The sequence below is a fragment of the Pogoniulus pusillus genome, chromosome 14, assembly GCF_015220805.1.
Source record: "Pogoniulus pusillus isolate bPogPus1 chromosome 14, bPogPus1.pri, whole genome shotgun sequence".
NCBI lineage: Eukaryota > Metazoa > Chordata > Aves > Piciformes > Lybiidae > Pogoniulus > Pogoniulus pusillus.
In genome coordinates, this window is record NC_087277.1 from 7,283,163 (window position 1) to 7,289,162 (window position 6,000).

A 6,000-nucleotide genomic window follows, 5' to 3' on the forward strand; every position below is an offset into this window, starting at 1 on the left:
TCACACAGAGCCCCCCCAAGTCCTGACCCAGCTCATCACCTGGCTGAGGCTGCTCACACCACCCACTTTGTCCTCTGCCAGAGGGCAGCCTGCTTCCTTCAGCCTGATGTTCCCAGGGCTTCCTTGCATAAGAATCTGTCCCTGGAAAGGGCTTTTCAGTGAGGCACAACTTTGCAGTGTGGCTATCCTGATGAGCCAGCTGGTATTGTGTTCTCTGAATAGGAGAGAAATCATCTATCAGAGGTTTCTGTGCAGGCACAGGTACAGGTATTCTCATGACTGTGTTCTCTGAAACGTTCTGAAGCCTTACAGAACTGAACATACAGATGCAAGCAAACTCCACTGTCAGAGCCACAACTTGACTTTCCCTTCCCAGTGCCTGTTATGGAAGGGGTAATTAATTGAGGCGAGATATGATCTTCCAAAACTATTATTGTTTATTAATTTTCAATATTCAGAACTCTCAACACCCTGAATGCTACTTTTAATAATAACCAGTTCTCCTGCAGTGTTCAGGGAAGCATTACACAAAGGAATAACTAGATGTAGAAATAACTAGCAAAACCTACATGAACATTAATTGAACTCGACTGAACTGGAAGAGAAGGTTCCTGCGGTCAGTGCACTGCTTGTGGCTAATTGCACTGCTTGTCCACTAGAGGGACTCAGTGAGCGCCTTTCTGCTTAGGGCAATTGGTGGATTCACAGAAACAGAGAAGCAGTCAGGGCTGGAAGGGACCACAAGGAGCATCGAGTTTCAACTCCCCTGATATGGGCAGGGACACCCTACCCTAGATCAGCCTGGCCACAGCCTCAGCCAGCCTGGCCTTAAACAACTCCAGGGATAGGGCCTCATCCTCCCTGGGTAACCCATTCCAGGCTCTCACCACTCATGCTCAAAAACTTCCTCCTCACAGCCAGTCTGAATCTCCCCACTTCCAGCTGTGCTCCATTCCCCCTAGTCCTGGCACTACCTGATAGCCTAAAAAGTCCCTCCCCAGCTTTTTTCGGCCACAAGAAGGTCACCTGGGAGCCTCCTCTTCTCCAGACTCAACAGCCCCAACTCTTTCAGCCTGTCCTCACAGCAGAGCTGCTCCAGCCCTCTGAGCATCCTCATGGCCCTTCTCTGGACATCTCCACATCCCTCTATTAATAGGGGCTGCAGAACTGGATGCAGTACTCCAGGTGGGGGGGTCTCAGCAGAGTGGAGTAGAGGGGGAGAATCACCTCCCTCAGCCTGCTGGCCACACTTCTCCCGATGGAGCCCAGGATTTGCCCCCATGGAGGGGACATTATACCATGGCACCCTGAAGTTTAACATGGAATGATAGCAGGGACTTCTGGGGTACATGTTATCATACAGGATGTCCTAAGCATCATGCCTGGAGTTGCCCCTGGTGCCTCATGTTGGCAAAGGGTGGTTGATTCCGAGGGCTGACCTGACAGAGCAATTTAAAGTGATTCTCACAATTTCTAACACAGAAAGAATCAGTCTTAGCTGATGCTAGCTTTAATAAATTTATGTTAAGAGATTTAGACTGCAACAAACTTTCCCAACAAATCTCTTCTAAGTGTTTGCAGCAAATCTGCATAATTCTTGGAAAGACTTTTGTGAACACATATAAATTCATTGGCTTATTATGGCTGTAAAATTAATTAGCTAGCAGATACCCAAGGAGAACAATACAGAAGCTCAGGAACTCAGCAAGACCATTCTCCACATCCTACGTGGTGAAACTACAAATGAGAGGGATGGGGGGTAGGAGGGAACCATGAAGGATCAAAAAAACCCAGTTAACTGTTTAGTTAGGTGGCAAAGAATGTCCCCTTAGAATATGAAAGTATCAGGGCTCTCTGAGGGTAGATAATGACCTGGCACCAGGCACCACAAGCCCATTATCTGGAAGCAAATTTTAAATGCATTGGATTGACATGGAGGTGAATCATTACGGTAAAGAAGAGCTCTGGATACACTTTGCACAAAACCTGAGCAGACATACTCTGAACTCTATCACTTAAAGTTGCAGTGCTCCTTTGCTGGGTGGCAATGATGGAGATTAGAATTGCAAAAGCCACTGTAACTGTGTTGAAGTGGTATTCTGGGAAAGGAACTCAACAGTGGTAAGGAAACAGATGAAATGGAATGGATCTGAGTGTAGCAACCTGAAAGATCCCCTGCAGCTGGTGCAGGAAATTGAATGGAAAAGGTACATTATCTCTCAGGGCAGGATGGATATTCAAGATACCATAAACTTGAACAAACACAGGACGTGATATTCCCTGAAGTTGATTGATGTCCTGAGGTTGATTTCAGCTGTACAAGACTGAATCTTGGGGCTCAGCTCTGTGTGGGGGAGGGTGAAGAAAAGGTCTTATGAAAAGAAAATAAAATGCTGATATTAGAATCAAAGCAGTTAGAAAACTCCTTTCTGCTTTTATTAACTTCGATTACCTCTCTGCATACAAGTCATGGAGGTAGCCAGGCCCCTTTGGCCCTAGACTGTGCAAGCAAGCCTCAGTGTCTGAAAGCCAAATGTGGCACTCAGAGGAACACTCACACATGTAGCTCAGATTCAATCCAGCCCCATAGGATCCCAGTAGTTAGTGAATGGCAGAGAGCTTCTCCACAGGTTACTCAAAACACCCCAAGGGAGATCCTGCTCTGGCAATCCACCTGGAGGGTTTAGCTCACTCACTGCTATGGAGAGCATCTAGGTATTAGGTGCTTCAAAGATAGAATGCAAGGAGCTTTTTTTGATATTTGGGACCCATAATCTTCCATGACAGATGCTCACACTTTGCTGAAAAGACTGAAAATTCTTCTGCTGCTGCATCATGACTGCTGTGGCACAACTGATAACCATGGCAGAAGAGCAGTGTCTGATTGCACCAAAGGTCTGGCCCAGTATCTCTTCTTTAACAGTAGTCAGAAACAGAGACTTGAAGGAAACCTAAGAGCAGAGCAAGTATGTATGCACACACCTCAGGACATCCCAATCCAAACACATCTCTGTGTGGTCTATGTTTCCCTTCCATGAGCATGTGCATTCTCCTCAGCATCACAAGCAATTAGTGCTACACAGTTACAAAATCAGCATCAGCTCTGCAAAATGATAAGCTGCCTGAGAAACTGTCTCACTCATCAAGCAAAGTTAAGCAGGGATGCTTGTGAATCTTCTTACTGTAGAGAGAGGAGAATTTATCATCTTTCAGAGGATTTTTTTGAAGGTTCACCTCTATTCAGCTTTTAAGATAGATTGTGGAAACTGTGCTGCTCTTCCTCTGTCTGTATTCTGAATAACAGCACTACAAGAGAAATACACCCTGAGAAAGCAGTGTTTTTCTCCCCAAAAGCTATTCCTTTCCATTGTTAAAATAAGCAGATAAGGGCCCCCTAACAGCTGGGAAGCAAAAGGTCTGCATTAGGATTCAGGAGCTCACTTCAGGAGGTTGAACTTCACTGGTAACATGCCAGGGGTCTATAAATCAAAAGATCCTGGAGACTACTGAAACAGAAAAAGACAAAAACATCATCTTCCACATAATTAGATATGACCATATAAAAAAGCACTGTATTAATCACAGATGTGTATCTGTGATTAATAGCTACTCCAGTATTCATTACTTGACTACAGTAGCTTGATTAATCCATAGTTCCCTATGGTTCATAACACAGGGCTTGTAAGAAATCAGAACAAGTGACTCTTACTACTTTAAACAATACAGGAGCTCTGGGTAAAAAAAAAATTAAAAGCCCCAGACTTTGTCACTGCCTGGAATGAATGCTGTAGATTTTTCCAAAGAACTCAAACAATAATAATTACAATCATAGAATCAGTCAGGGTTGGAAGGGACCACAAGGAGATCAGCCTGGCCTTAAACACCTCCAGGCATGGGACCTCAACCACCTCCCTGAGCAACCCATTCCAGCCTCTCACCACTCTCATGATGAACAACTTCCTCCTCACAGCCAGTCTGAATCTTCCCACCTCCAGCTTTGCTCCATTCCCCCTAGTCCTGGCACTCCCTGATGGCATAAAAAGTCCCTCCCCAGCTTTTTTCTAGGCCCCCTTCAGATACTGGAAGGCCACAAGAAGGTCATCTCAGAGCCTCCTCTTCTCCTGACTCAACAGCCCCAACTCTTTCAGTCTGTCCTCATAGCAGAGCTGCTCCAGCCCTCTGAGTATCCTCATGGCCTTTCTCTGGACACATCCCTCTATTAATAGGGGCTGCAGAACTGGAGGGTTAGGGTTAGGGTGGGGTATCAGCAGAGTGGAGGGGGAGAATCACCTCCCTTGCCCTGCTGGCCACACTTCTCCTGATGCAGCCCAGGCTCTGGTTGGCCCTGCAGGCTGCAAGTGCACACTGCTGGCTCCACTTGAGCTTCTCGTCCAGCAGCACTCCCAAGGCAGGCTCCTCAGGGCTGCTCTCCAGCCACTCACTGCCTAGCGTTTGTGCTTGGGATTGCCTCGACCCAGATGCAGGACCAGCATAATTGCCAGCATAAAATCTTTTCTTGCACAAGTGTATAAATAAGATAGCAGAGTTGTGCTGCAGTCACTCTGAAAATGAAATAACTCCCCAGAGTTACTTCAGAAAGCTCTGAAATATGTATCAGGTAGGCAGAATATAGAGAAAGAAATACAGGTTTCTTATTAAAACTCTTCTACCCATGAAGTGCTAGAGGCTAAAGTGCATGAAATAATGGGAACTGCATCATAGGTATTTTCTTTGTCATAGTCAGAAGAACATTGAACTGCAACTGTTGTGTTTGGCAAATGACACTACAACTTTCAAGTTAATTCAAAATATTTATTGCTAAGAGTAAGAGAAATCAACTGATCATAAACTGAAACTGAGCAGTTCCAATGGAGGGCAGTTTCAGTGGAGAGGATGCATGTCTGTTGCTACAGCAATTTTTGCATGCACACTTTTCAGGAGAGTGTCAGCTCTACAAGTGTGACACAATTACAGACCTCTTGTTGGTAGAAGACGACCTCAGGAACTTACCCCTGTTGCTGGTCTATGCAAGTAGCAGCCTTAAACTATAAGCAAACTTCCTTTTTCTATGAATTGAATGCCATTTTGGAATTACAGATACTTAAAGCTGAGAGAGACCCTGGATGGTCACCTTTTTTACACTCTTGCTCTGAGACAGGACAAATCAGGACAGGCAAACATCTGGTTTAGTTGGTTTAAAAGACTTCCAGTGAAGGGGATTTCACATCATTCCAGTGAGTGATGTTGCTCCAGCATTTAACTATTTCTATGATGGAGCATCTCTTTCCTTAATAAATCAGCCTCAAAATGGGCTGTTTGCTGCTCTGACATAGTCCACATGACTACATGAACTGTCTCCCCTAGGTCCTGGGTTTGCATTGTCTTGAGGAATTGCACTTACATGAGCTGCAAATTAAAATGCTTTTCTAATTGTCAGTTTGTGAAATGTTTTCGTTTCTGAAAGTCAAGTGGAATCCTACTGTGCTAGTTTGAAGCTAGCTAGAATGTTTAGGTGAGAATGATTAGATCACAGGCTGTGAAACAAAAAAACAATGGTGATGTCTACTCCACTCCTAGGCTTGCTGTGTAAGAGATGTATAAGAACAAGAGTATAAACATATATAGGGCATTTGGACACTGCCTAGGCTCTGGGCATTTTCTCTCTAACCTCACCCTCCGTCTCTCTAATTAATCCACTTCCTTCCTAACCCCCCTGGCTTGACCCCTTGCTTCCTAACCCCCCTGGCCAACCCTACACTCTTCCTTGGGGCACAAGGCAATGTCTGGGGTAAGGTTGAGAGGGGTGGGAGAAGGTGGAAGGGAAGTTGGGAGCCCCTCCTGGGGACTCAGGTTTCTGGGAGGGGAGTTGTGTTTCTGTATTACCTTTTACCTTGTATATTTCTGTATATAACTGTATACACTGTAAATATCTGCTTGTATTTTGTGCTAAGCTGCAAATAATAAGCTTCAGTCAGTTTCCAGAGCTGGCTGAGTCTAGTC